Source organism: Danio aesculapii, chromosome 16 (genome assembly GCF_903798145.1).
Source record: "Danio aesculapii chromosome 16, fDanAes4.1, whole genome shotgun sequence".
NCBI lineage: Eukaryota > Metazoa > Chordata > Actinopteri > Cypriniformes > Danionidae > Danio > Danio aesculapii.
This window is the reverse complement of record NC_079450.1, coordinates 43,716,826-43,743,095: the sequence shown is the minus strand read 5'-3', so window position 1 is coordinate 43,743,095 and position 26,270 is coordinate 43,716,826. Positions and strand designations below refer to the sequence as shown.

The following is a 26,270-nucleotide window of genomic DNA, read 5'->3' as shown; positions in this document are numbered from 1 at the left end:
TTTAGGCTCGCCTTCACAACAGCCAATTGGTCAGGAGGCCAGTCTATCGTCATTGGGCGACATGGCACGGTCATATAAAAAGGATGCCAGGAAGAGTGGAAGAGAGCGCTTTTTTCTTTGATCTCATTTTTGTGTGTTTTTGCTGACATGATTTTGTCTTTCATTGTTTTTGTTTAACTTTCGTTTGGGTAAATTATTTTGCATTACTTTTGCCCATTTTGAGATACTTTGTGATTTTTGTAGATCTTTAATCCGATTGATTTATTTGTTACTTTATGGCCAGCTGTTTCCACACAATATTGAGATTTCTGCTACAAGTTCACTCTTTTCTCAGAGTAAGGTGGATAGGGAAGATGTCGTACGACTTCCATTTTGTAAACGCGTAGACAATCTATTGTTAAAGACATCAGGTAAGAGGTGAACGCCATCTTTGTATTTATTTTATTCTACAGTTCAGTACAGGGAAGAATACGGCGCTCGGCGCTGAAGACTTTTCTTTTCTTTTCATATTTTTCTAGCGAGGAAAGAGGTTTTCATGAGTTAGAATTGTTTTGTTATATTTCTTTCTTTCATTTGGCTTCACTACCGTCCCCTTACTCTTGAGATGACCTAATTTTGTTTGAACTTGCTACTTTATTATATTATTTTTATTATTGTAAATATTTCTCTTTTTTGTATATATATTTGGGCATTATTCTGGTTTAACTTTTTGTACATTAAATCACTTTTGTTGGCAGTTTTGTTGACAGTGTCTTTTGCTTGCACTCTCGCAATGTGAAAGCAGCTAGACTACCCTAGACTAACATCAAAGAGGTTGTAACAATATTACTGAGCAACAGTTAATTTACTAATTTGACAACCACATTTCAGAGTCATTTATAGAGTCTTATGCATTTATTTGAGGCTGAAAAAATACATATAATTTGATGTCTTCATAAGTAATGTTTTTTATAAATTGTAAAATACTTAAAATAATAACAGTAAAATATTTTTTTTTGTAAAATGTAGTAAATCATTAAAAACAAATGTATCCTATAATAGGCATCATGGTGGCACAGTGGGTAGCACGATCGCCTCACAGCAAGAGTGTGTGAATGAGTGTGTATGGATGTTTCCCAGTGATGGGTTGCAGCTGGAAGGGCATCCGCTGCGTAAAACATATGCTGGATAAGTTGGCGGTTCATTCCGCTGTGGCAACCCCAGATTAATAAAGGGACTAAGCTGAAAAAAAAACGAATGAATGAATGAATGTATTCTATAATAGTAAATTAATAACACTAATCCACTGCAGGTCACTGAGGAAAACAACAACCTGTTTTCCCTGCTTGAAACCATGTATAATGTTAAAAGCATTTATAGGAGTAGCTTGAAACCCCACAAATAAAAAGGGTGGTAATTTGCCAATAACAGAAATGAATCTAATTAAGATCTTGCTGAACTGTGCCTAAAAGGTTGATCATGTGTTCAACTTTCAGCCTTTTGCCACATTGTTATTTCATACACTGTGCGCAGTGCAAGTGTCGAATCAGACTTGTCACTTTTTGTGATAGGGACCTTCATTCATTTCATACTTTCATGAAATGTTTTCAGCATTAAACAAAATAAAAAAAAAACTGTACAGAGACGACTTAAATGTTTAGCCAGTTTTCTTTATAGTTTATATTTAGCCGATTGCTTTGACTTTTATAAGGCAGTGTGTTTCAAATTTGGGAAGAAAATGTGCAGAATATTTTAAAAAATACATTTGCAATTGGAGTAAACATACCTCATGTGTAATGTTCTATACAAAGGTTTAATTCAAAATGTTTCTGCATCTGCTGATTCAGTCTTGAGTGTTGATTTTTTGGTTGTATTAAGTAACTCGCATACAATAACTAATTCTATATTATAAACTAAGAAACATAAGTCAGAACCTGTGCAGCTCACAATTCTTGACGTTTGAGGCGAACTTTGAAGTTGTGTCTTTGAGTCTGTCTTTAAATAAGCTTTGATGGCATTTTCGTTTTATATAACCTCTGTATAAGGGATGTTAAATACCATTTAAAAAAAATAAATTAATTAATTAAAAAAAAAAAAAAAAAAACTGCTTTGTCTAATGTGTTGATCAGGAAAGCGCCATATTGTTGCTCTGAACTTGCAATTTCATTTAGCCTGTCTACTGTTTTGATTGCAGGTATAGGGTCATATATTTTTAATTATCCATTTGAAGTGAGTTTAAATGCCCATGCTAACGTATGCAGAATCTTTTAGTTCCCAATTAAATATGACAATGAAAATAAACAACATGGACCGACTTGGAAAAACCATGTCAGTCTATCACTATTAAATCTCTTAATTCTCCTGAGTTTCCATGACTGTGGGGACCTTTATGGAGAACTAACAGCAGACAAACTTATTTTCTTTTTTTTTCTCAAACTTCTTAATTGCTGTTGATATGAACACAGCTGTATGATTTGTGTGAACACAAGGAAACTGAAATGCTCCAGAGGTTAAAGAGGAAACTACCCTGACCAGAAAGGAAACAATTACTTGTTCCACAGAATATCCTGAGCATTTCTGGCAAAAGTGCATAGCAGTCATGAATCTCAGATATTTCGTTTTCTTCCTGAATTGTCTGGTTGACATTATCCAGGGTGACAATGAAAATCAGTTATAATGAAAACTTTCCTGGTGTCTCCATAACTCTTATAAAACAAAATGAAAACAATAAACAACAACAAATGACATATATTAAAAAATATATAGATACGATAAACTTAGGACGCTAAAAAAAAAATAAATTACAATACATTTTTGAGAAAGACTTGAGCACAGTCCTAATCATTAGGCTGAAGGATATGTGTCTTCTTGAGAGAATCTACAAAATCACAACCTGTTTGACAACATGAAGGTAAAAAAAGGTTATGTTGATGAAAATACATTTAATTACAGCATTTATGTGATCATGGTCACTTTTGCATTTTTAATGTTCAGAAAAACATCAAGGGGCAGGCAGAAATAATGCTGTATATATCATGAGACATTCAATTTTGACATGCCAAGAAATAAACAATACTAAAATAAATCTGAGAAAAACAGAAGGACTATTAACACATCTTATTAACTAATATTTATTAAATAATGCAAACTAAAAAGGAGCACAACAGTACCCCGTCCAAATCTTCTACAAGCATATTTTTAACTATGACAGTGTGTTTGATGAGAAATACCAGATATGTTGGTTTAATGAAGGTATAAATTAAACATTTCAGTTTTCATTAGTTAAGGTCACTTGATATTTCCAAGTAAACAAAAAAATACATTTCTCTTAAAAAAAATTAATAAAATAAAAATTTCTACAGAAAATGTACAAACAGGGTTTTGAAAAGTTACATTTAAGACTTCACATAAACAAGGGTTAATAACCAAGCACCACATTTTGACATTTTTGCATGTATTTGAGCTATAGATAGGCACTCACTTTAAGATGACTACATGTGTGTTCTGCTATTCTCAGCACATGCACAGAGCAGCTCTCTTTTGTGCTTGTAAATACATGAACAAATCGAATACACATTACATGCTTTCACTAATTTCCACGTTTAACTGAGCTTTACAGAGGAACGAATGCAGACTGCTTGAAAGGGGGTGGACTATAATGCAATTGCTTTTTCTCGATCAATGTTTTTTTTATAATCGTTGAAGGCCAAAATCGAAATTGAATTTCGATTAATTGCACAGCCCTAATATATGGGTCATACAAATGCATAAAGTAGGCCACATGGTTTCTTCCCTTCAAATGCCCGTTTCAGGCTTTTAAGTCAACATGAAACGGAAGTTAATAATGTTATTTTTTTCCGCTATCATGATGTACATCAGCTTGAAATTGTTCTGAAATAAAAAAAATGTAAAAGTGGGGCAGTGAATTATTTAGATTTTTGAGTGCCGATTAGATGTTGCTAACAAAAAGGGAGATTGACAAATGACTGAATTCAGAGCAAAAATGAGGCACCAACTGATATGCCTGCTGTAAAGGAATTCCAGGTGACCAGGAAGTGAAAAAGTCATTTCGAGGAGGGCAAATACATTTTTAGAAAAACAATTAAGTGCACAGATACACCGTTTATTTCAAGAACTACTAAATACATGGAAAAAAAACTGATTCCATGGCAACTTTAAAACTCTGTGTACAGTGCAAAAAAAGAGAAAGACACTGCCCTTTTATTTTCTATTTCACAGCTATTAAGGGGTACAACTGAATCACCAACAGAATTTTTTTAGGTTAATGATGTCCAAATAGTTTCTTCCTTTTGAGGAGTTTTTGGATGTATATCATGATGTTTTGCAGTATGAGGCTGGTGGCGTATGTGTTAATGACAGTCACCTGTGCGTGCCACCTGTCTCGAGTGCTCTGGAAACTTGAAAGATGGAAGAACAGCAGTGGAAGATGAGAGAGGACCAGGCCTAGATTTGTTTTATGTTTATTTTCATTATTAAATGTAAAGTTTGCCTAAAATTTTGATTTAAATATACTAATGCAGTTATGACTTGTTGAGTGCAGTCTTTTTAGATGGATGTATAATAATAATAATAATAATAATAATAAACCTTTATATAGCCTTAATGCACACACTTAACTTTTCAAACATCTACCAGTCCGAATACAAATTGCATTTTCGAAATAAATTTCAATTGCATTCCAAATGAAAGTGGCGCATGTAAAACACCACATCAGAATAGATAGTGTCTCATGTAAACACACCACCAAATCTTGAATGAATTAATCAGACTGACAAAATGACAAACGCGACTAATAGTTTCAGGTTTGCAGCTTTCTTCGAAATAGCTTCTTTTGTATTTATTAAAAGAAAGAAACCCATTCAGGATTGAAATATGTAAGGGGTAAGAAAACAATGAAGCAATGATTTTCATTTTTGGGTGAACTATCTCTCCAGTGTTAGTCACTAGCCATTTCACAACATGATACTAATAAATTGCAGGAAATTACTAGAAATAACTTTACTGGTAAATTAAAAATGTGCTGTTCACACAGGTGTTCACACATGCCATAATTTTATGCAAAAGCACCTTTCACACATCCATTCCAAAATACTGGTAGATTCTGTCACATCATTAACCAGAAATGACCTCTTGATGATTATGCATGTATTTTAATGCATGAAGCAGAAAACTGTTGTTGTTAGCATCCAAAAGCAGAGGATGTGAAAAACTGTGATGGCAGTTTCGTGGACACATAGAAATTGTTATGAACAACTCCAAAAAGGGCATGTAGACAGAACACTAGAATGTCAAGAGCAGGGGTCTCAAACTCAAATTGGCAGGGGTCATATCAGTGACTGACAATTTATAAGAGGGCCGTTTTAACATCCTAGCATACGAAAAAAGTGGAAACCGGATGTAATTGATGCACTCAGACCTTCTTCCCCAGAGTATCAAAGCTCCTTCTTTTTGTTTCTTCTTGTTCTTGTTCATATTGAAGGGGTAGTTTAAATTGCTATGAAGATACTACGGTTTAACAATAGGGATATTAACAGATTGATATTGAGTAACTTTATTGACTTTACTGGCAATTGTTCTTCTCAATTTAATTTTTTTTTTGTAAAACTACAACAAAGAGGAGGAAAGTATGTATGAATGCACATTGACTTTAACATGTTCATTTTAGCCAGCAGTAAAATTTTATTAATGCACGTTTTAATACAATTCTTAATATGTATATTAGGAAAATCTATTAATGAAACCATTTGAATCGAATATCAGTAAAATGATCACCACCAGCATAACGTGTAAGCCATGAAGAAGTGTCTGTACAACAAAATACAAGTGGTAAAAAACTGATTGCAATCAAATGACCCTTGAATATTTACAAAAATTGAGCGTTAGTAAAAATTGAGCACTTACAGACAAATATTTCAACGTTTAAATCAGCCCCAAAAATTATAATGTACAGTACCTCAAATTCCCAGTAGGTGGGGGGTCAAATCCACAAGTGTATATGCGACTGCACAACAATAATAGTGATTCAAAAATGTAAGTTTTGTTGGGCCGAATCTCGTTACATTTTTTACGTCAGTTGCGCACAGTCACGGTCGCTGTCACCGGACGGTAGCTTCGCTGCGTTTGTTTGGAGTTTAGATTTGCAATTTAGATTTTTATCATAAAATACCTCCTCATTTCACTAAATATTTATCTCTCCTACTTGGAGTGAACAATCCCTTAACACACTCCTACAAACAAATCTACTTTTAAACGTTCTGTCTCTCGAGCATCCGCCTGGTGTTTGTAGCTTTAGCCTGCTAGCACCGCTGGTCAGCTAAAGCTACCGACCTCTTTCATTCACTTATTTTCTCACTTACTGGCTTTGCTCTTCACCTTGTACAATGTCGCTTGCGTGTCTGTCCTTGAGTGCAGGAGAAGCATCGATGGAGGCGCTGGAGCTGGAAGCAGTGGAGTCCCAGATTCGCTCGCTGGAGACGAAGTGAGAGGGGCTCAGGGCTATGCTCTTAACCCGTACTCGCTCGTCTGAGGTAAGTGTTCGATACAATGACAATTCTCCTGCTTCATCAACCCCGCGTGCTTCTCTGTCCAGGCCCAGCGCACCGAGGACGCGGTTCACCCAGGCGTCGTTTACGCCGACACCCGGCTACCACGGCCCCTGGGTGCAGCCGCGTAAGGTGCTTACCAGGTCCCGGGGCAGAACGTCTCCTCCTCCGGTGTTCGAGATCCCCACGGAGAACCGCTTCGCCCCTCTCCGCGAGACGGGTCGCGATGTGGCCATCATTGGTGATTCAATCGTGCGCCACGTCCGCTCCGCTTCCTCCAAAGGTAACAAAGTACGCACTTTCTGCTTCCCTGGTGCCCGAGTTAAGAATATTTCTGCACAGATACCTACTATCCTGAGTGCTGCCGAGAGCCTCGGTGCCGTCGTCCTCCACGTGGGGACGAACGACACCGGGCTCCGGCAGACAGAGATCCTGAAGAAGGACTTCAGGAGCCTGATCGAGACGGTTCGACGCACCTCACCCGCCATGCAGATCATCGTTTCTGGACCGCTTCCTACCTACCGCCGAGGAAATGAAAGGTTCAGTAGACTTTTTGCTCTGAATGAATGGCTATTAACATGGTGTGAATAACAGAAATTGCTCTTTGCCAATAACTGGAATCTTTTCTGGGAGCGTCCTAGGCTTTTTCGCACTGACGGGCTGCACCCAAGTGGAGCTGGAGCTGAACTCATCTCCAGACAACATCTCCAGAATACTTCGCTCTATCTGACTAGTAAGTAAAAACTCACAAAATTCACAATTTAGCCATACAGAGTCCTATTCGTCCCACATAAATAACAGTAATGCATACCTAGCTAACCCCATAGAGAGTAGGTCTGTTCCTTGCATTATTAGATCAAGAAACAAATGTACTGTGTGCTCCAGAAATAATCTATTAAGAATTAAACCAGAAAAACCACTAAAAAGTGAAAATACAAATTTCATGAAGCTTGGTCTCCTAAACATCAGGTCACTAGTACCTAAAGCACTTATCATAAATGAAATAATAACAGATAACAATCTTAATGCACTCTGTCTCACTGAAACCTGGCTGAAACAAAATGACTATATTAGTTTAAATGAAGCAACTCCTCCAGGATTCTTATATAAACATGAGGCTCATCAAACTGGTCGTGGTGGTGGAGTTGCATCAATCTTTAGTGATATTCTTATAGTTAATCAGAGAAACGGACTTTATGTTTAGCTCCTTTGAAGTATTAGCGCTTAATGTTGTCCTTCCAAACGCTGTGCAAAAACCTATGTTATCTCTCGCTCTAATCACCATATATAGATCCCCGGGACCCTATGTCAATTTTCTAAAAGAGTTTTCTGATTTTATCTCTGTTTTACTAGTTAAAACTGATAAAATACTAATTGTAGGAGACTTTAACATCCACATAGATGACGCTAACGACACATTAGGGCTCGCGTTTATCGATTTAATACTTTCACTTGGGATAAAGCAAAACGTTATTGGTCCAACCCATCGCTTAAAGCATACACTAGATCTAATTCTGTCTTATGGAATTGAGGTCATTGATGTAGACATTATACCACAAAGTGATGATATTACAGACCACTACCTCTTACTATATAAGCTGTGTTTACCTGAAATTAGCAGATCCGCTCTGATATATCGCCCTAGTAGAACTATTGTTCCATCCACTAAAGATGAATTTATAAATAACTTACCTGATCTTTCTCTACTTCGAAATGCACCCGTAAACGCAAATGACCTTGATGTAGTAACCAGCAGTATGAATGCCATCTTTACTAGCACTCTAAATACTGTGGCACCCATCAAACTAAAAAAAGCTAGAGAGAATAAAACTACACCATGGTATAATAGTCATACCCGCGCTCTCAAAACAGCAACCCTTGCCCTGGAACGTAAATGGAAAAAAAACTAATTTAGAAGTCTTTAGAATTGCATACAAAGACAGTGTGTCCAGCTATAGGAGGGCTTTAAAATCTGCCAGGGCTGAGCACCTCCGCAAACTGATAGAAAATAATCATAACAATTCTAGATTCTTATTTAACACCATTGCTAAATTAACAAATAATCGGTCATCTTTGGAACAAAACGTTCCACCGCAAATTAGTAGTGATGACTTCATGAATTTTTTCAGTGATAAAATAGAAGGCTTTAGACAGAAAATAGGAGATATTAAACTTTCTGCACCGCCTTATACTTCAGATCCAGTAAACACGCCACTGAATCTAAATAACCTACAGTGCTTTAAAATCATAGAACAGGAAGAGCAAGACAAAATTATAAATAGCTCTAAACCAGCTACATGTATATTGGACCCAATTCCAACAAAGTTACTGAAAGAATTGCTACCTGTTATAGGAGAACCTCTTCTTAACATTATCAACTCTTCTTTATCTTTAGGCCATGTTCCAAATCCTTACAAGTTAGCTGTCATTAAACCTATTATTAAGAAACCACAACTGGACCCCAGCAACTTAGCTAATTATAGGCCAATTTCAAATCTTCCATTTATATCTAAAATACTAGAAAAAGTTGTTTCTGCTCAATTATGCTCCTTTCTGCAGACGAACAATGTTTTTGAAGTGTTTCAGTCAGGTTTCAGAGCTCATCACAGTACAGAAACTGCATTAGTGAAAATAACCAACAATTTACTCTTAGCTGCTGACCAAGGGTGCATCTCGCTATTAGTTCTACTCGATCTTAGTGCAGCATTTGACACATTGACCATGGTATCCTTATTAATCGCTTAAAGTCTACAGGTGTCCAGGGACAGGCCCTACAATGGTTTAAGCCATACTTAGCTGACTGTTACCAGTTTGTGAATATTAATGGACAGTCTTCACAAATCATCCCAGTAAAATACGGGGTGCCTCAAGGATCAGTTTTAGGCCCTTTGCTGTTTACAATATACATGCTACCCCTGGGAAACATTATTAGAAGACATGGGATCAGCTTTCAGTGCTATGCAGATGATAATCAATTATATATTTCAACTAAACCTGACGAGACGTCTAAACTGTCCAAGCTAACTGAGTGTATTAAAGATGTTAAAGACTGGATGACCAACAATTATCTTCTCTTAAACTCAGACAAAACAGAATTACTACTTATTGGGCCTAAATCCTGTACACAGCAGATCTCACAACTCGACCTACAATTAGAGGGATAAAAGATCTGGGTGTCATATTAGACAGCAATTTAACTTTTAAAAATCATATATCCCATGTCACAAAAACTGCTTTCTTTCATCTGAGAAATATCGCTAAGTTACGAAGTATGCTATTCATCTCAGATGCAGAAAAGCTAGTCCATGCTTTTATGACTTCTAGGCTGGACTACTGTAATGCACTGTTTGCTGGCTGCCCAGCATCCTCTATTAACAAACTTCAATTAGTACAAAATGCAGCTGCCAGAGTTCTTACCAGGTCTAGAAAATTTGATCACATCACCCCAATTTTATCCTCCTTACACTGGCTGCCTGTTAAGTTTCGTATTGAATTTAAAATATTGCTTCTTACATATAAAGCTTTAAATATTCTAGCTCCTGTTTATCTAACCAATCTTCTGTCTCGCTATAATCCAACTCGCTCTTTAAGGTCTCAAAACTTAGGGCTTCTGGTAGTACCTAGAATAGCAAAGTCGACTTAAGGAGGTCGAGCCTTCTCATTTATAGCTCCTAAACTCTGGAATAGCCTTCCTGATAACGTCCGAGGCTCAGACACACTCTCCCAATTCAAAACTAGATTAAAGACCTATCTGTTCAGTAAAGCATACACTTAGTGCACCACTTAGCGGGCTTCCACACATGTTCGGCATCTTGTTGATATACACTATGAACAGCAGCTACGCTAATTATCTTCTTTATTCTCCATTTCCACCTGGGGATACTCTTGCTGAGGCCCTCAGACTATGCAGAGTCACTGATTCGATCCAAGACCAACAACGAGATGATCCCAAGGTTACCATATCCTGGACCAGGCCGTATCCTGAGCAGCTATTGTGATGGTCATGGAAGAGTGGAGAACATGAGACTGATTCCTGTGACGCTCCAGAGACAGACGAGTCTTCACTTAGGCCAGCTTCCAGCCTCCGCCACTGAGACTGCAGCTCTGCACAAGACGTTTGGCCAGCGGAGAAATTAAAATGATCGTGCCCAACTGAGCCTGGTTTCTCTCAAGGTTTTTTTTCTTCACTTCCGCCATTAGTGAAGTTTTTTTTCCCTCTCCGCTGACGCCACTGGCTTGCATGGTTCAGGATCTATAGAGCTGCGCATCGTTGGATTTGCTCTTCAATATTTGGACTCTCAGTAGTGATTATTAAACCACACTGAACTGAGCTAAACTGAACTGAACTTAAACACTGAAAACTGAACTACACTGTTCCAATTTACTATGACCTTTTATGTGAAGCTGCTTTGACACAATCTACATTGTATAAGCGCTATACAAATAAAGGTGAATTGAATTTAATTGAATTGCGGGCCGGAGGGAGGGTGGGGGATGTACAAATGGCCCGCGGGCCAGCAGTTTGAGAACCCTTGTCTAGAGATTCATGTAAACTTGATTTTATGGTTTAATCCAATGCTTGCAAACTCACAGCTGTTCATCAGAAATGTATCCACTTATTTTTTTCCATAGTTGCCAAATATTAAGACATTTTTAAAAGTAGAGTTGTCACACTGCCAAAATTTCAGTATTCAGTACCTATACCAGTGAAAAATGCATGTTTCTCAGTATCAGTTTGAGGAAAACGCAAAGCAAAACTCAAAAACCAAGTAAACAACATGCTATTTTATTAACAATGTTAATACGTTTATCTAAAAGGTTCTCCAAGCATTGTTTTAGGGCTAAACATGGCTAAAAAACACATAAATTGCTAGATATCAATGAAAATTGTTTAGATCGAGAGAGAGAGAGAGAGAGAGAGAGAGAGAGAGAGAGAGAGAGAGAGAGAGAGAGAGAGAGAGAGAGAGAGAGAGAGAGAGAGAGAGCATAAAATACAAAAAAAAAATACAAAAGAAAATTGAAAAATAAGTAGTTATAGAGTATAGAGCTGCACAATTAATCCAAAAAAGATCGTAATCCAGCATTTCTATGATACTGCTAATCATAATTTCAAGTTCAGTAGAAAAGCAAAGGCGGCTGCATGAGTCTATTCATTGTTTCACATACATTGCTCAGTGACATGGACACCTCCAAATGATGTTGAAAGAGTCACATACTGTATTTACAATTCACCTAAAAATGTAATTTTTGTCATATAATGCTGTATTTGCAGCCGGGAAATCACACGTGACGTGAGCTGCTGACCATGAGTTGTTACCACAGAGAGGGCGGGCGCGCGCCCTGCTTAATCACAGACGCACGCGTCTACTTTAGTGAAAAGAACCTGTATAGGCTGAGTAACAGGTAATAAAGTAAAATAATATTCAGTTTGTGGCACAGAGTGATCGTTTGAGAGCCCCGAGCAAAGTATGAACAGCACTTAGCACTGAAAATGAAACCGAAAGCGAGCACATCATTTAAATAATCATTCGCAATCAATCGCATTTTAGAGTTATGATTGCGACAAGCATTTGATATGTTTTTTCTTTCATAGCAAACACATAGTTGTTCATGAAAATAAATGTTTAACAGTGTCAATGTAACTACTCTAGCCTAAATAATGTTGATTTTACCAGTGAATAAAATGGTCTAGTAATGTTGTTAATGACAGATTGCAAGCATATATCTCAAACATAATTCAACATCAGAATTATTATAAGTAGAATAGAATTATTTATAGAACCCAGTAGACCTACACATATCATTATTGTTGTTTTACCATACGTTTAAGAAAAAACAGTAATAATTGCCGACTCAAATGAACCTTTATGTTACATCTACAGAATCGTGAGAAAATCGTGATCTTTATTTTAAGCAAATAAATTGTGATTCTCATTTTAGCCAGAATCGTGCAGCTCTAATAGAGTACAGTAATTGTGCAGTCCATTCAGAGACAGTCACATTAATTATAGTACAAAAATATATACAATTACAGTTTTTTTACAGTTATTTAAAAACATACAGGAGGCCTCAGTGTTGGGCAGCTTAACTACATTTCTCAGTAGCGTGGCGGTAGCGTCGCCGCTTCATATTCAATAGCGAAGCTATTTTATTAGTCAAGTAGCATCCACACACATTTACCAATCGCAGATCAATAAGTGACAGCATTCACGGAGCTGTGAGATCAGTGTCTAGCCGATGAAGGTAAATCCATATGATGGCGAGAATGTCATTTTCTTCTTCTACCTGTTTTACGATGGATGACAACAAACTTTTTGGTGCATTACTGCCACCTCTCGCTCTGGTCGGTGATGTCACAAATCAATCATTAGGCTAACATGAGAAACTTGCTTGATGGAAAGATGACTGAAGGAGAGGAGTTATATATACATCTATTCCAGGTAGCCTAATAATTTCATCTCAAATGCAGAACTAGAAATGTAGAACTCTGTAAAACTGCAACAGCTTGTTGGAGCAGAGCTCACATGAACAGGCACAAAGCTGAGCATTTGAGTTGAGCAGTGCAATCTCTTCCATGTATGTTTTACTTTACCTTTATATATCCCAAGATATTTAATCTAGCATGCGATTCAGTTCAACCTCAGATTCATTCGTTAGAATATGGAAACTAATACTCTGTTATTTCTAACTATAAATATCAGGGTCATTATTTAACACTTGTAAAGGGATTGATATGTAGCTTACTCTTGTTCTCATGCAGCTCTGATAAGCACTGGCATGTGATATTTTAATGAATCAATAACCTGCAGTTTATGCTGCTATAAGCATGTGTTAAATTGAGATTTATATATGTACATTAGGCTACACTTAACTTGGCCTATTTCTGTCTGTGCCATTATTAAATGCTGTACAAAGTTGTTCATTATTAGTTCATTCTTATTAACTGATGACACCTTATTGTAAAGTGTGACCTCAATGCAAGGATGCTCACGGATTTGTATTTGTATGCATTTATTATCATCATCAAATATATATATTTATATATTGCACTTGTATGGATGAATTAATGCATTGATTTCAAGATTTTAAAACGTTCTGTTCTAATTTAAGTTATTTTTAAGGCCTCAAGTTGTGTAATGGTGAACTGAGACTTAAGACATTTATAAACCACAGAAATCCATTCCAAAATGTATGGGAGAAATATCAGCCTGGAACACTCAAGAGCGTAACAAAACAAGAACAGCTGTGATCAGTTCTCAGCATGGTGGCAGATATTTTCTGACATGAGGTGCCCTGCAGAGAATGAGCAGGACACAAACAGGGCAAAAATGACTCCTATTCATTTCAAACTGAGAGCTAATCTAAGCCTCTTTGACAGTGTGCACTTTTTTTTTGCCTTGAGGCCCTTTCAGTAAATGAAATGGAACTGAAATGAAAACTGTTATATACTAAGTTCATCATATCTTCATGTCCAATACAAACAGATATATACATGCATATAAAGTATTCATTTGTTTTAAATATTACAAAGCTCCTACCACTGGAATATATGATTCTGATTTGCAGCATTTAACAATCAATTACTTGTCTATAATCAACCCTTATATAAGTAACTGATTTCCTAACACAAATGGCATACATTTAGGTATTTGTGTCATTTCACTTGGGGCTGCACATAAAAAGATAGTTATAGCTACAGAGTACATTTATACATTTATCTTTAAATAAATGAATTGTGTGGTTTTGTTAATAAAAGTCTTCAAACCAAGTTCTCGCTCTTTATTCAAAGCCCAAAATGACATTTTTAGCTTAATGTGGTCATTGTTGCTCATGTGCTGAATGTACATGTTCACAGTGTTTTCAAAAGAATTTTAAAACAAAAAAAATTAATAGATGGTTATTGTAAATGCTAAAAAAATACAGTGTTTAACAGGATTAAGAACTGGTTAATTTTCGAAGTGCCAACAGCTTCATATATAGCAATACCATTATGAACGGTTTCCCATGAATGGCTTATTTATCTACTACATAGACTATTTTTACTATATATTTGTATCACTACATATTTGATCTTGCTTGCTCTGGCAAATGCACCTTTTTTTCTTTTGAGCCGATAGAGACTTAGGATAGATGTCTCATTCCATTGGAAGCTGTTTTTCAGTAGTCCCACATTCTGGAATGTTAACCAATCATTCGCACAGAGAATTCACATTTTCGCTAAGACCAACAAAACAGAATCTAATAATATAGCTAACACGCTTTTATGCTGCCATTTGCTCAAGTAAACTCCTGAAAACCATTTGTGGTATTTTAATATGTTATCCATTCAAAGTTTAATCGGTTATCCATTCTAATGGTTAAAAATCTGTTAACAAACGTCACTTCTCATTCAGTAAATTTAACCAAAATGAACATCCACATTTACAGTCAACCCTATCACTGCACTCCCCTGCCTCATGACAGGCAGCTAACTAGTGTACAAAAAGTGAAGGGAAGAAAAAAACTAAAAGAACACTGATAGACTTCTATTGTAAACTGCCTAAATACACAGATAAAGTAATGCCTGGACAGTGATCGTGTGGTGCATATAGATACAGCAACAGTAAAGGTGGCTTCATTTTTTCAGCAATAGTAGCTAAAAGACTTGAAATAAAACCAGTGCCCTGACAGTGAAGTTTGTCCAATTCACTGGCACTGCAGTCTTCAGGACAGTGTTTGCAAGTTGCAATGTAGTTGTTGGACTTAATTTTCAGTAAATGCTTCTAAATTTCAACATATTCTCACTCCCAACTAATTACTTATTGATGCACAATTCTGCAATGTGTGGGGTCCTCCATTGCTTTAAAGTAGAAAGCTTTGGTGATATAGGGACGCGAAAGACATCACCAATTTTATCCTTAGCATTAACTGACACGTTGGGTCATATTTTTTGCCATTATTGGACTGTGATTTTTTTCTAAAGTATACAGTCAAAATTATTTTAATTACATTGGATTAAGCACATAACCCAACTCCTAGTAGGGATGCAACGATTAACTGATTTCACTATTAACTGTGGTTTAATTCGTCACAGTTAATTATTCGTAAAGGCTTCTCAACACCACGTTTCTGCACTGAACAAAACTACTGCAACAAAACAAAATTATGCCAATTGTGCGCTAGTTTAAAGTTCGAAGCTTGTGCGTGAGGCTAAAAAGCACGCACACTGGATTAAAGGCTGATTTTAACTATGGCTAAGGCTATTAAAAAAGGTCCGTTCGCATATTGCGTATACATATTAGCAGCGATGTGTACGTGGTCTGCGAGCGACAGGGGCACTCACGCTTTCCAGGTGCACATAGTTAAAAGAATGACGCAAGTGCACCATAAGTCACCTGACAAGAACTGGACCGATCAGCTTCATGCTTTGTATGGAATATAAACTTTTCCACTCCCAAGAGAAAAAACAATACCAAACAACTTCATAACATAATTGATCAAAAGTGCCTTTCAGACAGAGGTTCAGCAGCCTGGTTCTATTTAAAAAGGAAATACTTAACTAATATATAGCTTAGATTTACATTAGACAAATACTTTTTTTTTTATTCTTATTTTAATTTTTTATTCATTCTTTTATTTATTCTTTTATTTATTCAAGTAAAAAAAAAAAAGAACTATTGTTTGCTTTTTATTATTTTGTGCTGTATTATTTAGTTTCTGAGCAGCACTAAGTAACACTTTAAAATATAAGGAGTTTTGAGTAATTTTCCAAATTAGTAGCATTTTAAAATGAAGGAATGCATAATAATCGTGATTACCGTGAAACCGTGATTATTCCTCAAACCGTACAACCAAAATCTATAATCGTTGCATCCCTAACTCCAAGCACTAAACCTAATCATTTGTCAATATAAAACACAGGATATAGCATGCAGACACAACTAGAGTCACAATTTATTCAAAAGTCTTCCAAGGCAGTTTGGGTTATATGTGGGAGGAATTGATGTGGTCCAAGTCTCCATTTGAAGCACAGTTCAGATGTTGTTTGTCACAAATTAAAATATTCCTGCCTGAAACCCCGCTTATCATAAAACGATGCTAAAACACTACTCAGAGCATCACAAAGCAATGAGGAGTCCTGACTGAGTGTTAATATGTGATGAGTGGGGAGTGAGATTGTGTTTGAAAATGTGCTCCTAATGTCCTTAAAAACAACAGTCATCCTTGAGCCCTGAGAAATCTGATTCTTATAAAGTTTGTTAAAAGACACAACGGACACAGCATAAAAACTTCCCCATAACTTAAACAAAAAGTTTTCAATAAGCTGCACCTTCTGATTATGGTGAGATGCATAAGAAATGTATTACTCAAGATAACAGAAATAACTTGTCATTACAACACTAGATATTGTTTAACAGTGATTGCAACAGAGCCTGTTACAGCAGCATTTTTACTTCATTTTATTTTATTATAGATTCATGTTTTTTTAATCACTTAAAGGTGCAGTGGGTGATCTGCCTGAATGCTAACTGGTTAGCATAGTAACTTTCAAATACAATCCCTTACCTGGCGTCCAAAGCCACGCCTCCTGAAATTGCGAACGAGGGCATTAAAGATGACAGAGACCCAGTAGATCATGTCATTCGCCAGTTAGAAACCTTTGTAGTACTTAATAATACTACAATTCTGAACGAAAACTATTATATCTAGCACGTTTTCAGTTGGTTAGCAAGCAAAGAAGCATGGTAAACAATATAGGGTCCGCGTCACAGGTTGTCATTGTTTAAAAATAAACCAAAGTGAATAAGGCCAACTTTACCTAAAGTTAAGTAAAGCAAGCAAGGCAGAATAGCGCTATATATTTATGTTTTGTTGTTAAACTAAATAAAAATCTACATTATCGAAAAAGGTCCCTTATAAAACTAAAAATAGTCACATCAATCTTTCTCCAGAAGATTTCAGTGGCTGATTAACACTTTTGTCCACATAGCCCATTTGTAACAACAAAATCTACATAAACTTTGCATGACTAAAATGGTTTTAAAACATAGCATTACCTGTCTAAAAGAAATACTTCAGCCATGGTGTCATCCTTCATCCAGCGTGTAAAAGTTACTCCAATATTGATTCAGGATTTTAAAAAGTTTTGATTGAGAATTTGTGCTTAATCGCTGTCATTCGTGTCACGTGACTGCGACCCGCATAAACGCGCAATGGGGGGTCTACGTGAATGGATGCGCCGTTGTTCAAATCTGCATTTGCTGACAGACAGTTTGGGCTACTTATCAGAATTATGGGAAATGTCAACCTGACAATATTTAATTGGATGAACATTTTTTAGTCTTATGCCTCACCCAGAATATAAAAACACAAATACATTTAGATCATTTACTTTAATCATTATTACTGTAATGTGAAGAGACTTTCAACCAGCACAACAAAAAAATGTTTCTGAAGACAATCATCTACTGCACCTTTAATTTGTGTAAAGAAAAAATAAGGCTGACAACTAAAGCCTGACGACCCAAACTATGGAATATTGGGATAGTATCAGGTAAGTTTACACCTAAAATCTGGATTAGCAAATGATTAGGTTTTTAAAATAAATATATGAAGAGTTCAGATGCAAAAGCCTCTAAATGCCACTTCCGCCAAAAATGAGCTAATGGCATTGAGTGAATGCTTTAAGCACGTAGTACATGTTCAAAAAAATAGATTTTCATCCAAATCCCAGCATCAGCGCATTCAGAAATAACTGTTCATTGGCAAAAGCCTCTAAACGGCACTTGCCTCTGACAGCAAAAGCCGATATAGCCCGTGAACCAATCAGAAGGCACGAATTGAATCATTTGTTTTCATTGTAATGGCGAGCTGATGCGCTGGCTTTTATGAGGAGACTTTTATTCCGCTTCCTATTTAGATTTTAAAAGATGGAGTTTGATTAATTGAGCCTATCCAACTGTCACTGAATGGCAAATCAAAATGTCCCTTACCTCAAAACTCTGTACATTATAAGAAAAAGAAAACACAATGTATAATCGGAAGTGTAAGTTGCATTCATCGAAATTTTTTGCGCATCGACGCTACTTTGAATGAGTCTGATTTACTTTACATTAAATGGCAACTACATTTCATGAAAGACGAAGTTAAGATGCCGTTCTTCTATTCCACATGGATGCTCTGAGGATAAACAAGCATCCCCTTTTTGCCCACCTTGTGTTTTATTTGCTAATGCAAGTTATTTTTAAAAAGATAAATATAATGTATAAAACTGTACATTATTTATATTACTTCATATTACCTTACGCCTGATCAGCTTTTAAATAATGGACAATGCAAAGATATTGATGTTTCGCAATGTTTTTACACATTATTTAAATGTAACAAGCTTGGTTTACAATATTTACAATGTTTACATTACTTCTATTAAACCTAAATCCCAAATATCTAAAATGACAACCGATTGTTAAGATTTAATTAATGCTACTGATTAATGCACTTACTTGACAGATTTCATTCATTCATTTTCCTTCTGCTTAGTCCCTGGTTTATCAGGGATTAACACAGTGGAATGAACTTGACAGATTTGTGTGTTTTTAACTTCAGGCGGTTTGTGTATGTTTTATGTTTGGTAAAATTATTTCTAATCGCATCTTAAGTGATTTTTCAAGTAATTCCAATGTCTTGTTCCAACAGGTGGATTTAGAGGTTTTTGCAAAAAAAAAAAAAAAAAAAGCACAAGTGGATTTAGCTGGTTATGAAACAAAAGATAATCTATCTTGTTAAAAACCAAAGAATTGTCTAAAGTGACATTTTTGGAAATAAAATTATTTTATTTACTATCTAATAACCTTTTCATTATATATAAACTACAAAACCTAAGCAGAGGAGCCTGATAGAAAATGCTCATTTACAAAAAAATGAGGTCAGGTCTGATGGATTTATAGGGTTTTGCATCTGAACTCTTCATATATAGCCATTCATTTTTATGACTTATCTGTGCAAATGCACAGGCATGACTTGTAATAGTTGAATAATCAATTTAACAACAACAAAATTAAGTTGCCAAATATAATAGCAAATATATTTTTATAATTTTAATAATAAGTTGTAAGGTAGTTACACTAAAGTATGCATAATTAATTACTACAGTAAGTACATGGAACATGTGCATCAAGTGCACCATGATATCAAGTGTCACCTATGTTGTTTTGAGCATTTGCTAACAAATTTTTTTTTTTAAATCTAAAACTCCAGAAATGGAATTTGATTGCTCATGAGTACGAGCACGCTTTAAAAAAAAAAAGCACATAGAAATTGGACAAAAGGGGTGGGGTGGGGGGGGTGACCATGCTCACTTATTTAAGTTGTTTAGTACATACAACACACAAGCACCACCTACACACTGTGCATAACACATACACGCACTGTAAAACAGACAGGGCTGATAACACACAATCGCAGTAGTTGCACCGAGGATAATCTCCTCCCACACACGTGGGCTGTGCAGAACAAGCTGCCAGCAGTGTCTCTCATCCATACTGCCAGCAGGCCTCAATCGCAGAAGTGTGTTTGTCTCTGGTGCCATGTGTTTCTAAACTACCAGTAAGCCATGTGTGCATGAGTGTGTGTATAGGAAATGCTGCCACCTCACTGCAGGGACCCAATAACATCTAATAACCAATATGTCTCACATGAAGTCACTTCAGGTCTGGCCCTCAGGTACATTGTTAGTTAAGCTGTTGGCAAATTAGCTGCTAACGGAATACATCTTACGCCCTTAGCAAAACAGACCGTCTGCTAGACAGCGATCTGAGATTATCTGTTCTTTAGTTTAAAGTGACAATACAAGTGCTTAACCATTGAGATTTCAAAACCCAAAGTAATTAAAATAATAATAATAATAATGAAAAAAAAAAACACACTCTACAATAAATGTTTTTTCCTTGCCACTAATCACCCTCCACCCACGCTCAATGTGACGGGGGGGGTGGAGGGGGTTGGGGGTTTGGCTTTTCTGGTATTCAGTGCCAGTGCATCTCCTCGGAGTGCGCATTCTTAATGCATGCTCACCCACATACATTGGTTAAGCAAAGAATGAAAGTGTGGGGGAAGGTGAAAATGAAAAGTTGAGGGTGAGCAGAGGAAGATTTTGAACTGATCATGCCAGCTCCTTCATCACTCCTCTTTTCCTGAGAGGCTCTTTAACATAGCCATTTCTGCTATAAAAACATGGCAGAATTCAGATCTTGGAAAGATACAAGTATACATCCTACTTCTAAATCAACCCACAAACAAACACCAAATATAAAGAGATGCATGAGATCTGAAATGGCAGGGAAAGATTAGAGGAAAGGATCTGTGCAAGGGAGTTACATCCTTTCTCCTACTCCTAGACCCCCTATGTGCTGTTAGCATATGAAGAAAGCATGCAACAGCTGCGCAAAAATAAGCACACTGACATCTTGCATAAAAAAAGCAATAAAATCTCACCTCATCTGTGATATCATATACTGTTAAACCACAAAGCATTACTGCAGAAAAAAAGGAAATGGAGCACGACTTACCTCTTTTTTTCTTTTTTTCTATTTTCCCCTGCAATCCACTGCCTTCAACAGTCCATAACCCAGCAGTTTATAGCTGACAATGATGGTAGTTTTAAAAGACCAAGTACAGAGATCACAGAGAACAAGAATAACAGTGTCAATTCAACAAGTACTCAAGATTCTTCGAAGCCCTATGCAGTCAAGAGTGGACCAAACTGGCAGCGACCCTCCCCCAGTGACGTCAAGAGGCAGTCACGTGAACGAATAAAAAGCAGAAGCGAGCTAGTGTTGCCCTGGCAACAGGCAGACAGTTCTATAGTGATTTCAATAGGTCATCTGTCAGAGCTGCACTCAAAGAGACCCTCACAAAACCACAGACTAATTTGCAGTCAAAATGAGTGAGCACTTTAAAAGAAAAGCTTTAGCGTACACAGGAAGCTGCATTCAGTAGAAAAAAAGACAAAAATTCACAAACTGTGAATGCATTAATCGTTGAAATTGTGTTGCACAGCGTAGAAAAGCACTGAGGTTGAAAAAGCAGGTTTGTGATAGACATTCTAGTTGTTTTAGACATGTTTGAACACTGGTGTTCTGGTGCTGAGTCGAAAGTTCCCATGAAACTCTAAACTCGAATTATAAACATTCTTTGGTACAACAAAAGAAAACAGAACATAAACAGACTGCATTATGTCAATCCAATTACATTATCAAACTGCCTGAGAACAAAACCATTGTACGTAGTTTGTGTGATGCACAAAACAGCTGAAGAATTACTAAAGCTGCAACACCTAGTCTTATTTTATACATTTTTGTAATTACTGATGGCAACCACAGGCATGAAATGTAAAAGATAAGGTCTAAAAATAACCTCAAATTACAAACTAAAGGACAAACAAGACTGGAGGAAAAAATGGAATTTAGACAAGACAAATTTGAGTAGCTACAGTATGTCTACATGTTTTTTCAATCACCTAATTTCTGTAAAGTAGTCACAAATCACAAATCTCACGGTTCGGTTCACATTATGATTTTTTTTCTCACGGATCAGACAATTTTTCGGATCAGCCAAAAAGGGGAGGAGACAAATGTAATTTGCTTTCCATTTATTACAAACAGAATTTAACAAACAGAATTTAGAACCTGTAATTTTATTAAAAATAAAATGAAGAAATAATCAGCTGAATAAAAAGAAATAGTAAAATATTCAGTACTGTGGAAAAAAAAAATCTATAAAATAAAAATCACAGATACTACTACTGTTGACGCTAAATGTATGAATCTAACATTATAATTTGTACAAACCATATTTATTTTTAGTCTTATTTTCAATAAATGATTCAGTTATTCACTCATAAAACTTCATGTTTCATTGCTAGATGGATCATTTTTGAAGAATTATTCAGTGGCATATTTTGGATAACTGGTTGTCACCACCTATTGGTTAAAGAATGTAATTGCTGCCTACAACTTTAAATTTTGAGCATCGTTAAATGCATATGATGATGATTTTAATCTTTACCATAAACATCAGTGCTTTTATGGAAATTACTAGTTTTTTACTGACAGTTGGTTTATCACATTTCTTTAGCTGAAAAAAACATTCAATGCTCAAATCATATCAAAACAGCTGAAGAATTACTAAAGGTTCAACACCCAGCCTTATTTTACACATTTTTGTAATTATTGATGACAACCACAAGCATGAAATGTAAAAGATAAGGTCCAAAAATAACCTCAAATTACAAACTAAAGGACAAACATGACTGGAGGAAAAATGGAATTTAGACAAGACAAATCTGAGCAGCTACAGTATGTCTACATGCAACCAAATCATTCAATGATAATCTGACTCTCAATCAATCGAGTCCCCTAGATCACAATTAACTGCTGATCAGATTGTAAGGTCAGTGTAGACAAGCAATAAATAGAGGAAAGCATTAATCATGGTACAATATGAATATTTATATAATTTATGATATGGCTGAACATTCTTTTGGTAATGAGCTATGACACAGTTTAGCGTCAACTGATTGGACTATAGAACTGCTAAAGGGGATTCCAGAGAATGCAGTCCTGTAAACTTTGGTTCCAACACCATTAGAATGACGCTTTCATTATTGGTAGTGTGAACACACAGCTTTGTTGCCGTCAGTGAATTTTGACGCTCTCTTAGGCAACAGTGTTAAGGCATGGTTGCAATGAACAGAGAAGTTCTCTGCAGCCTGTGAAGTCTCACTTCTCCTGTTTTTGAGCTGTGAAATTGACAGAACTCTAAACCAATGGCATTGTACCCTAAATTTATGGGAAATAAATGGAAGTGAACCAGAGAGTGAGTAGGTCTATTCTACTTCAAGGGGGCCATGCATATTTTTAGGGGTTCCACCTCATACCACCCTTTTAGAACTGCACCTGAAGTTCATTCAAGTTCGCACCATACAAAGTAATACAGGCCTCTGCTGCCATTTTTTGATAATGTTCAAGATAATATTTCTGGTGTGAGTGCAGAATTTTTAGGTTGTTCAGGATTGGAACATGTACCTTCTTAACCAATCAGGTTTGATTTGCCAACCCCTACCTCTACTGTCCCTGCTGTGCAGTCAATGTGAGGCACATAGATATAACAGTAGCATGCAGATAAAGCAGCCTGTAGAGTATTATTGTAAAACACAGTAGTGAGAGAGAGAGAGAGAGAGAGAGAGAGAGAGAGAGAGAGAGAAGAAAGAAGAGAGAGAAGAAAGACTATCAACACATATGATACAGGTGAGGGTACATGTGCTTGAAGTGAGAGACAGAGAGGAAGAAATATAATTTTCAGTAGCAAAATCTAGGGTTAGGGTTAGTATATATACTAGTATATATACTAGTATAGTACATGGTTGGGGTACAATGTTGTGCATCTCAAATCTATCTGTGCAATAAACAATCCATGCACTCTTTTTTGAAATGCTGCCTGTTAGTTGAAGTGTCGATGACAAAAACTGTTGCAAAGCTGTTGCATGCAAACAAACAAGCGCAATCCTATGGAAAACTCAAAAAATTGTTAAAATCTTGAATTATGCTTATTTAAATACAGATTTGTTAACTGCATAACTCTTAATTATTTGATCACAACAGCCACATTAAGAACAAATTGACCGATGCAATGCTTATAAAAACAAGATCTGGCAACAGGGAGCAGAGGCTGCAGCCGCGCTCACTGATGCTCTCTCAGCCTGCGTCACACAGCTGCTGTGAGTCAGAGACATGACTTTATTCAGCGACATGATTTTCAATCATTTTTCAATCATAGCCCTTAATATTAGACTTGAAGGAAAAAAATTGACAAAGGTCTGGACAAATGAAGGATTTTTTTTAATCGGTCATTCTAATGATGATTAAAATAAAAAGTTAATTATAACAGTCAAATATTTACAGTTATAAAGTTTATAGTTTACGAAAATACATTGTCATTTTGAGTCATTTTTAGAGCAGATATACAGTGTACATATCGTGAAGTTCTTTTTTGAGGTTATTTTTATCCCCCAAAGAAAATTGTAGTGTTTAATGAAAGTTCAATTTAAAATATACAGTGCTCAGCATAAATGAGCACACACCTCACAGATCTCCTTTAAATTCAGATTTTCTATAGGATGCTTTACAATAATATATTTGCGCATCTCTAAAATAATTTTTTTGCTTCATTGCACCAAGATATATTGCCTATATTCACTGAGAGAATGGAAAATATGCATTTTATATCAAGAATTCTAATGTGAAAACGCATTGATAAACACACAATGCTTCCTTTCAATTAAAAAAAATCTAGACAACAATTCACATTAACACATTTAGCAAATGACAAGGAACCGTTAATATTTACGTCAAGCCAAAACCAGCATATAGAAATGACCCTTCACTAAGCCACACCTGAAAACTGCCACACACCAATCGTGGCTTAGCAACAGTAGCTATGTGCAGGAGGCCCGTCAAGCTTTCGAGTGAGGGAAACAAGCCAAAGCGTTGTGCATAAGAACTGTGCAAATTTGACACCCGGTATCCTAAAAGTTTGGACAGGGTGGTGGAATTTTTTTCTTTTTTCAAAACCTAAAATCCAAGGGGAAAAATGCCAGTGTGGATAAAGCTCTGTGAGGGGCACTAAAAGAGCGGAGTTAAGTTGGTTTTGCTTTCGATATTCTTGACACATGCAGTGATAGACACACCTCTTACCCTAAACAGATATATAAACTGTTTCTCCTACAAAAATACAAAGCAGGTTATGTTTCCCAGCTGTGTTTTCCTTTGTTGTATTAGATATTAGATATTATGTGCACTGCTCCGTTTAAGCCCTCGCCATCATAGTCATACTAATAGCAGTCACATATCCATCTGTTTCAAGCTACGAATATTTGAAATTACATATCAACAGAACAAAACTAAGATGTAATCACAATTTGAGCACTTGCGATCAATATACTTCACCAGCAGCTGTTGTTTTTTTTAATTTATTTTATTACCCCCATGTCCATGTTGGAGCTATAGTTCACTGACGTTTTCGTCCGTTGTTTAGAGATTTAGTCATTATACCGGGTTAGTGTCTGCTTTTATATTTGGTGTCTGATTAATATTTGATGGTAGGGAAAATCTATTTGTTTACTTCTGCTATTTATACTTGGATTTGCATTTCAATATATTTATTTTTTCCACTTAACTGCAAATTAGAATAGAAACGGTATAAAAAGCACACACACATAATGACAGTTATAGGTGCTGTACATTGTTATGGGTCAATGATGCTAATATTTGTCACAAATCCATCAATTTCCCCTTTCTGGCTTCTCTTTCTATGAATGAATTAGAAGCGCTGTCCATGCGTGCTTCCTTGTCATTTAGTAATGCTATATTTCATTGTACAACAATTAATCTATCAGGCTTTTTGGCTAAAAAAAAAAAAGAGAAATAATTTGTTATTATTAGATTATTTTTAAATTTCACCTCTCCTGCTGTGCATGTACTAAGCTGTTGAATGGTCAGCGTATGAGGCGGCTAGGCTAACCTAGCTTCAATTTTGATTGAATTATTCTCTAATCGGTTGCCTATTATGTCGTGAACATAAATCTGTAATGCAATACTGCAGTCCTTTTTTGTCCGGCTTTCTCAGATATTTTACATGTTCGCCAAAAATGACTAAGTAGATCCCTGGCAATGTCTGACACCGGGGCATAAA

At 36.2% G+C, this 26,270-nt stretch overlaps 1 protein-coding gene across 2 annotated transcripts in view; it reads right to left on the bottom strand.

Annotated features, from left to right (window-relative positions):
• Positions 1-26,270, bottom strand: part of LOC130243057 (neurocalcin-delta A) — an 85,715-nt gene that overhangs the window by 28,252 nt on the left and 31,193 nt on the right. The window contains exon 1 of one of the 2 annotated variants that reach the window (XM_056475095.1): positions 21,089-21,270. The exons of the other annotated variant lie outside the window; for it this stretch is intronic. The gene's annotated coding sequence lies outside the window, so the exon portion shown is untranslated. Of the gene's footprint in view, positions 1-21,088; positions 21,271-26,270 lie in introns of those variants that run through there. 2 annotated transcript variants of the gene reach the window in all.